This window comes from Leptodactylus fuscus, chromosome 1 (genome assembly GCF_031893055.1).
Source record: "Leptodactylus fuscus isolate aLepFus1 chromosome 1, aLepFus1.hap2, whole genome shotgun sequence".
Lineage (NCBI taxonomy): Eukaryota > Metazoa > Chordata > Amphibia > Anura > Leptodactylidae > Leptodactylus > Leptodactylus fuscus.
This window is the reverse complement of record NC_134265.1, coordinates 251,972,391-251,982,465: the sequence shown is the minus strand read 5'-3', so window position 1 is coordinate 251,982,465 and position 10,075 is coordinate 251,972,391.

The window sequence follows — 10,075 nt, the reverse complement described above, 5'->3', positions numbered from 1 at the left end:
AATTACAATGTTCTGGAATGGCCATCCCAGTCCCCAGACCTGAATATCATTGAACATCTGTGGGATGATTTGAAGCGGGCTGTCCATGCTCGGCGACCATCTAACTTAACTGAACTTGAATTGTTTGTCCAAAATACCTTTATCCAGGATCCAGGAACTGATTAAAAGCTACAGGAAGCGACTAGAGGCTGTTATCTTTGCAAAAGGAGGATGTACTAAATATTAATGTCACTTTTCTGTTGAGGTGCCCATACTTTTGCACCGGTCAAATTTTGGTTTAATGCATATTGCGCATTTTCTGTTAGTACAATAAACCTCATTTCAATCCTGAAATATTACTGTGTCCATCAGTTATTAGATATATCAAACTGAAATGGCTGTTGCAAATACCAAAATATTTAGAACTAAAAATGATTAAGATTAATAGGGGTGCCCAAACTTTTTCATAGGACTGTATATCTATAAGAAATCACTCCATCACTTGCCTGACAACAGTAAGTAGGTTAAAAGCAACACATTATGCCTTGATCTGAAGAAATTAAAAAATTGTTTTAGAATTTTGCGACAAATTAGATTTTCTCCCCCCCCCCCCCCATTTTTAAAATTATCTATGTGCCAAATTTCATCCAAATCCGTTCAGCCATTTTTATGTGAAAGAATAACAAACACACAAACCCACAAACTTTCACATTTACAATATTAGTAGGATGACTCCTGCTCTCTACCAGAAAATCCTGAAAGAGAATGTCTGGCCATCAGCTCCTGTCCTTAAGCTCAAGCCTTCTTGGGTACTGCAGCAGGACAATGATCTGAAGCACAAGACCACTTCTGAATTGCTGGAAAAAAAACTAAATGAAGGTTTTTGAGTGGTCTAGTCAAAGTCAGGATTTAAATCCCATTATCGCTAGGTTCACACCTGCGTTCATGTCTCCGTTCTATGGTTGAAGACGGAAACCATAGACCGGGTCCGGCCGTGAGCGGCGGTGAGCGTTTTAGGCTCTCCGCCGCGAAACCGGATTTTTTAATCCGGACACAGAGTACTGCATGTCCGACTCTGTGTCCGATTATAAAACCCGGTTTCGCGGCGGAGAGCGCAAAACGCTCACTGCCGCTCACGGCCGGACAGCTTTCAAATGAATGGGTGAGAAAGTCTCCTGCAGGCTTCCGTCTCCTGCATCTGTTTTATGCAGGAAACGGAAACCTGCAATAAGGACAGATGAACGCAGATGTGAACGAGCCCTGAGATGGTGTGGCATGATCTTTTTCCCTTATTGAATGAAACCATCTTTGAAAAACTGCATTTTGTATTCATTATAATTATTATTCTCTGAAATTGAAATTTGTTTGATATTCTGAGCAATGTAAGCTGTAAGGGGGCAAATACTTTTTTGCAGCATTGTAAGCTGTGATGCACTGCAAGATGTTCACTCCAGTGCACAAAGAAAGCTGTTTGCAGACAAGCTGTGAGGAAAACAACCTGTTCTTTACATTCACTGTATGAAAACAGAACAGTCTCTCCTCCTTCCCCTCACTGTGAAGCCATCTTAAAGGGGCTCTATCAGCAAAATCATGCTGATAGAGCCCTACATATGCGTGCATAGCCTTTAAAAAGGCTATTCAGGCACCGTAAAAGTTAAATTAAACTACCCCCCCGTTTTAAAATAATAACTTAAAAAAGAATGTTCTCTACTTACGGAACGTGCACCCTGGACAGGCATTCTGGATGCGTCTTCATCTTCTTCCCCGCCTCTTCTTCCTCTGACGTCTTCGGGTCCCGTCCTCCTCCGGCGCTTGCTCGCGGACACTGATAAAAAAAAAAAAAATAGCCCGGGCGCATGCGCAGTAGCCCGGGCTATTTTTTTTATCAGTGTCCGCGAGCAAGCGCCGGAGGAGGACGGGACCTGAAGACGTCAGAGGAAGAAGAGGCGGGGAAGAAGAAGACGGCGCACCCTGAATGCCCGCCCAGGGTGCACGTTCCATAAGTAGAGAACATTCTTTTTTAAGTTATTATTTTAAAACGGGGGGGTAGTTTAATTTAACTTTTACGGTGCCTGAATAGCCTTTTTAAAGGCTATGCACGCATATGTAGGGCTCTATCAGCATGATTTTGCTGATAGAGCCCCTTTAAACCTGATGTGTATATGGATGGTATTTCCTTAGGAGCAGGAAATGGACAGCAATTTAGTTAAAGGGGCTCTATCATTCGGAAAAGTCATTTTTAGCTAAGCACATCCTTGCATAGCCTTTAGAAAGGCTATTCCACGCATACCTTTTGTATGTAAATTGCCCCAGTAGTTTTTGAATAAGTCAATTTTTATTAATATGCTAATTAGCCTTCTCCGTGCATCGGAAGTGTCTGTGTCTGCTGTTCTCTATGTGTGTGAGAGCAGAGAGATGAGTCATCAGCACAGCCGCCTCTCTGCTCTCACACACATAGAGAATAGAGGGTGCACAGTTGCATGGAGAAGGATAATTAGCATATGAATAAAAAAAATTGTCTTCTAGCACAATGTCATGTTAACAAATGCTATGTACAACTGTATATTATGGGGCAAAAACAGAAGTTCTGGCTGGCTTAAATGCACCAAACAACTCATATGCATATAAAGTACAAGTTGTTTTTTTCAACAACAAGATTGAACTTTGACACCAACAGGTATATTCACTATGCCACTAAAATGCATATTGTACACAGTAAGTGGGTTAGAAGAAATGATAGCGGTAGTTAAGTGTGTGCAAGTGTGTAAAGCAGTGGCATAGCCATAGAGGTCAGAGCTTACACCAGGCCCCTAATCATGGGGTCCCATTCATGTCACACTATATACTATAGCAGTTCTAGCAGCATTGTGTAACTGTTATCAGTAGGTCAACCCTCACAGCAGCTCACACATACACTTGTGTAGCCTGGTGACTAGATAAATTTCATCTGCCTTCTGAGCTCTGTGTTTGTTTATTACTGTTACAGTTTAGTGAATGTATATAGCAGTGGCGTAACTACTGTGGTAGCAGTGGTAGCGGCTGCCACAGGGCCCGGGGACATTAGGGGGCCCGGCGACAGCCGCTACCCCTGCGGGTTTTTTTTTTTTCTTAACAGGCTATTACCGGCTGGAGTCCAGCCGGTAACAGAATAGCTCCCTGCATGGCCCACATTTATATTGCTGTCCCGCACAGCTCCCTGTGGTGTTTTACTTATTAAAAAACTTTCCCCCGTTCTTATAATAGACAAAATGTTGTAACTGCGATAAGAGCGGGGGAAAGCTTGTAGGACCTGTAGCTGAAGGACATTTGTGTGACGTCAGCCATCACATGAGTAGGTGGGCGTGTCTTTTATAGCCCCTGCAGTCCTGGAAGAGAAGGAGAGATGTGGTGCTACGTACTGAAGGGGAGGGGTAATATGAGATGCAGGATGGAGAGTGTGTGTCTGTGTGAGTGTGTGTGTATGTGTGGTGTGGAGCAATTGAGGAGCAACAGTAACAGGGACAGAGATGGAGGGGAGGACATGAAAATGGGGGTAGAGATGAGGGGTGCATGAAACTGGGGGAAGATGGAGGGAGGACATGAAACTGGGGGAAGATGGAGGGAGGACATGAAACTGGGGGCAGATGGAGGGAGGGCATGAAATGTGATGTGACATCAGTGTGTTATTAAAGATGGCCAGCACTACCAAAGACTGCAGCGGAGCCGGAGACAGGTAAGTAACTTTTTTTTAAATGTCTGTATCTCCCCTCGGTCTCTGATTATTATACTCTGGGGTCTGAAAAGTCCCCAGAGTATAATAATTGTTCATGGGTGTTCATTATGGGGCATAATTCCGTGTGCAGGGGCCACTATGGGGCATAATACTGTGTACTGGGGCCACTATGGGGCATAATACTGTGTACTGGGGCCACTATGGGGCATAATTGAGCATGCAGGAGCTTCTACATATGTTTGATAATACTTCTGTGGTTGTCTTGGTCTTGGCCACTGCTGGGCACAATGGGTGTCTAATCCATAGGTGAGAGTTTCCATATTATATAATTGCAACTTGATTATATTAGCAATTGCACTGCTGCAGTATATACACACTGAGCTCATTTGTGTTGTAATACATGCACAATGGTCCCAGGGCATAAATTCTGTACATACTACAGTTACATATGATGCAGAATGAGCTGTACAGTGCTGTGAAAAAGTATTTGCCTTCTTACAAATTTCTTTTGTATTGTACATTGTCACATTTGTTTCAGATTATCAAATAATTCTGTATATCAGATAACGATAACCTGAATAAATACAAAACATACAAAAAGCAGTTTTTAAATTATGATTTTATTTATTAATGAGAGAAAGCTATCACAAACAACCTGGTGTGAACAAAAAAAAAAATGCCTCCCCCATGACATAACTATTAACCACATTTTTTGGAAAGCTAAACTCAATTTCGCCAACCACACCCAGCCCTGGTTACTGCCAGACCTGTAAAATGAAACACTTAACTAGATAGAACCTGTCTGACAACATAAAGTAGGGTAAAAGTAACACATTATGACAAAGTCTGAATAAGGATACAAGGTCATTTGGAGGGCTTGGGAACTTCAGTGAACTACACAGAGTACTGTATGTCCGACTCTGTGTCCGGTTTAAAAAAAACGGTTTCGCGGCGGAGAGCATAAAACGCTCACCGGCGCTCTTTCAAATGAATCGGTTTGAAAGAGTCCTGCAGCTTTCCATCTCCTGCTCTGTTTTGTGCAGGAAACGGAAACCTGTATGAATGGAGACCAGGCGCAGATGTGAACGAGCCCTGAGAGGTATTATCGACAAATGGAGAGAACATGGAACAGTGGTGAACCTTCCCAGAAGTGGCTGGCCTATCAAAATTACTCCAAAAGTACACTGACAACTGATCCTGGAGGTCACAAAAGAACCCAGAACAACATCTAAAGCCCTGCAGACTTCGCTTGCTTTAGTTAAGGTCATTGTTCATGATTCAACAATAATGGAGAGTGTGACCAAAAATGGTATCCATGGGAGAGGTTCAACTGGTGGCCAAAAAGAACACAAAGGCTGTAAAACAAACACAGCGTTTCAGGAAAAAGAACATCATGACAGTCAAACATGGTGGTGGTAGTGTGATGGTCTGGAGCTGCTTTGCTGCTTCCGTACCTGGAAGACTTTCTGTAATTGATGGAATCATGAATTCTGCTCTCTACCACAATTACCATCATTGAACTTAAGCTCAAGCATACTTGAGTTCTGCAGAAGGTCAATGATCTGAAGCACACCAGCAAGTCCACCTCCAAATGGCTGAGAAAAACAAAATTAAAGATTTTTGGAGTGGCCTAGTCAAAGTCAGGACTTAAACCCAATTGAGATGCTGTGGTATGACCTTAAACAGGCCATTCATATTTGAAAACCTGGCAATGTGGCTACATTAAAACAATTCTGCAAACAAGAGTGGGCCAAAATTCCTCCAACAGATGTGAAAAATTCATTGCCAGTTATCACAAAAGATGGATTGCAGTTGTTGCCGACCAAGGTATCACAACCAATTAGGTTTATGTGCGATTGCTATTTCACATAGGACCAGGTTGAAATTTAAAAAAATGAAAAACTGCATTTTGTTTATATTCGGGTTATCTTTGACTGATATTAAAATTTGTTTGATAACACTTGTCTACAAGAAAATATATTTTTGTAATGATTGCAGGTTACTTTGTACTTTTCTGAATCATCTTTTTGACCTGATTTCAAAAATGTATATACAGTAGTTTTTCTGTATAGTTTCCACAGAGGAGCATCATTATTATAAGGTATAGGAAATATACTGGTGACATTAAGAAAACAGTAAAGTACATATCAGAAAAAATACTTGACCTTACAAAACTGATTTTATTGAACCAAAATAATTTCACGTGCGACACAGAAACCAAAATATGACCAGAAATTAAAAGTGTTTGACATTAGACATACATTGAAAATGCAGAAATAACATAATAACAAAAATGCTTCAGAAACTTTATGTGATAGAGCTTATTTTTGGAATCAGGACATCAAACTCCATAAAACAGACATATTACCTTTCCTGAAAATTATTTTGTGTTGACCAATGCAATCTAAAAACTGCAAGTGTGACTGCTGCAATCCAGAGGGAGGGAACCAGAGGATGGGAGTAGTAGTGGTGGATGACATGTCACCAGCTAGGCCAAGCACACTGAGCCACGCTCCCCAGCTCCACTCCTAGGCCGGACACCGCTAATGGTGGTGATAGTAGTCTCCCCCGGGGTGCTTCTAGTTTGAGAGGGGACCACTCTACTCTGTGCTGGTGTGGTGGAAGGGCCCTCTCAGATCCCCACCAGCATCGTGGAATCACCTTCTCCCTCACATCTTCACCTGTTTTATTTGCACTATTGTTGTGGTTGTCCTTTTTTTATTACTTTATTTTTTTATTTCTGTTCTCAGGTGTCACTGCGGCATATGGAAGGACCTTGTCCTCTTTCACCTGTAATTGAATCCATGCCCACTGTGGACGTGGTGGCTGGCATCTGGTGACACATTATATAGGTCGTTATGGAGTAACAAGGTTCTTCTTATATGTTATAATTTATTTAATAAAGCTGTGGCCAACCCCACAATATCAGTGTCAGTGTTATATTTGATACTACTAATTCAAACACCTTCTTACCCGAATGCCCCGCTGTGAAACAGCTGGCAAGTAGGCCCTCTTTCCCTAACCACAATTTATTTGGGCATGGTCTCCCACCATGCCGTGACATTTGCAAAGAAAGAAAGACAATGCAAAACAAAAAATACCAAGAACACCATATAAAAAGGGCAGGGTGGGCTGGTGTATTTCTCATCAGACAGGCAGAAGGTCAGGCCCCGCCTATGTGCTCTCCAGTGCATTACATACGCTCATATACTCTTACATTGTAAAGCGTCACCTATTTTAAAAATAAAAACAACCCTGCAGTCTATGGCCGGTTCCTTAGCCTCTTCAGAGCCTTCAAGGTGCAGGTGCTGGAGAGAGGGGGTATTTTAAGGATCCAATACAGTTGGTCTGTGCCCTCCCAGCTGTACATATTGGGGACTGTAGTGCAGGGTAGTCCTGACAGGGATCTGGTTACCATTAGATAAGGTGCCGAGTAAACAACTCCTGTCACAGGGCTCCACTGCTCCTCCCTGCAGAGTCCAAACGCCTGACTGAAAACTCCCTTTTCTTTGGGCTGTCTCCAGATGAGCCTTGGAGATGCGATTTGAAAAGCCTCCCATTGACTTCAATGGGATCCTTTTTCTACTAGCTGAAAAAGGAACCCATTGAACTCAATGGGAGTCTTTTTTTTCCAGCGCTGAAATTCCACACCAAATTAGTCACCATTTTCCTTTGTGTGAATGGACCCTTAGAGTTACTAATATGTGAGACATACATAGGGCGGTACTAATAAAGGACCTCAGTGATGAAGATGCTTTATTTTTACCTCCATGTCTTTCACGTATCAGTAACTCTTATGAGAAACACCCAGTGGTTAATGTGAGGAACATGATGGGGTTAATTGCTATTAATATAAGGCACATTGAGTTGCTAAACTATAATGTTCATGACCATACATTTTATCTGCAATTATGGATAAAAGCTTGGACTATGGGGCAACACGGTGGCTCAGTGGTTAGCACTGTAGCCTTGCAGCGCTGTAGTCCTGGGCAGTGGTGAACCTAGCCTTTCTGCTGCCTGAGGTATTGTGAGAGCAGGGAGGAACGTCCCCCTAGTACTCGTCTATGGACAAGTACTATCAGTAGGGGAGGGGGCGTTCCTCCCCGCTCTCACAGTACAACGCTATAGACGCTGCTGTGAAGAAGGGCGTTCCTGACTGACTGTCACAAACGCCCCTTCTGACGGTGAAGAGCTTCGGTACCAGCACTGATAGTTCTTCACCCAGGGCACAGATCGTGAAAGCCGACAGTGCGCTGAATTAAGTGCACTGTCGGCTTTCCAGCAGTATATAACACCGCATTTGCCCCAACTCATGAAAGGTCCTCTTTAAATAGTTCCCCTTATAATAATACCCCCCTTATATTAATAATGCCCCTAATAGCCCCTATATAACCCCCCCCCCTTTTATTAATGATATGCAGTATTTATATAAGGGCTTTTAGGGGCATTATTAATACAAGGGAGGGGGTATTTAAAATACTCGTGCGGAGACTGCGCGGAAAACAAGCGGTGAGCTTATGAAAGCATATGGACCCCATAGACTATAATGTGCTTCCAAAAGCTCACATAAGCTCACCGCTTATCAATGCATTTGGTATTCCATTCAGGAAGTCCCCAAAACTCCGTGTGTTTGCACAGAAATCTAAGCCAGTTTACAGCTAGAATAGATTTTAGGCATCATTTATGCCAAAAAAAAAAAAAAAGATGAAAAGTGTAGCTGGCCTGATGGTCCTGCCCTCAAAGTCCAATGTTTGGATGTGATTCATAAATTATAAAGGAACCAATAAATAATCAACGTAGCCGTGATGTGGATGTCCAGTTACAAAACCTCTGTCGGCTAAAGTCAGTGTTAGTTTTTGAGCTTCTTGGACAAGCCTTGTTTTGACACTGGGCTCTCAAACTTGGTTGGGAACATGAGCCGCACATTTGAAGTTGATGGGCCTGATCTTTGTGTGATTAAACAACCCCATCAGGGGCCCCCAATCAGTACTTACCTCACTGCTACCAGGCACACTCTCTGATCCTGCAACAGGTGCACCTACATCCCAGCAGTGTACCAAGAGGGATGCAATGAGGCAGGTATCTACCCTGAAGCTTGCCTTTCATCTACAAAGTAGGAAAGCTGGGATGAGGGTTCTGTTATTCATAACTGAATTGATAGAACCAGGGAGAAAGCCTCATGCCACAGATGACAAACACTCGATCCGCATGCGGCCTGTTAGGCTGAGACCCCTGCTTTAGAAGAATTCAATGTAAGTAGACCTGCTGCTATTACATTTCCCAACTCTGCATTTAAGAGACAAAACTAAGGAACGGTGGTGGTGCTGGTAAATGTTAAAAAATAAAATAAAAAGGATTACTATCCTGATCGTTCCCCCTTCTGTACCCCTTTACTCCTGTCCTGCTTGCAGCTTTCTATTTATTTGTTTGAAGCCGTAATATAGCCATATACTCACATCATCATTGCAGGCAATTACTGGCCTGTGGCCATTTGGTGTATACCACTGAGGACAGTCGTTAGCTACAGTCAGTGGCATAACTAAAGTCTTGTGGGCATGGGTGCAAACTTTTATCTAGGGCCCCCTACCCCTTTCCTAGAGCAAATTCTTGATAGTGGTGGTTATGGGCGCTGAAGCGATATCTCAGCTACTTGAAAGGGGTACAGCTTTAGTACCCACAACTGTAGTTCTCAAGAATACGGTGAGTGAGCAGCACAGTGCTCAGCATGTAAACAATACTGTGACAGATTTCATGCTCCACAGAGGACCCCACGCAGTATTACGTGCTCAATAGTGGCCCACAAACAGTATTACATGCCCCACAGTGGCCCCCAAACAGTATTATGTGCTCCACTGTGGTCCCCACACAGCATATAATGCTGCGTGCGAGCCACTGTAGAGCATATAATACTAACAGCGGCCCCCACACAGTATTTTGTGCTAACAGTGCCAATCCCCCACCATTGCCTGAACCCATCATTCCCCCCTCTTGCTCACACACAGCCTACACCCCCATATACGTCCTCTTACTCACACACAGCCTGCACCCCTATTCCCTCCCCTTGCTCACACAAAGCCTGCACCCCCATTCCCTCCCCTTGCTCACACACAGCCTGCACCCCCATGTCCCCCTCTTGCTCACACATGTTCTCTTTTCTCCTCCTTACCTTCCATCAGTCTCATTCTCAGCAGCTTCCACACTGTCCTCTACAATCCAGAATAGTTCCACCCACACAAGAGTCTGATCACATGGTCATGGCACCATCAAAGGTCCTTTAGCCCACTAGGATTTAGCATCTACCGCGGGAAAAGCCCTGGAGGGGATGCTCAGCCAAGGACAGGTAAGTTTTTTTATTTTTTTTATACACCTCCCCTGGGATGGCAT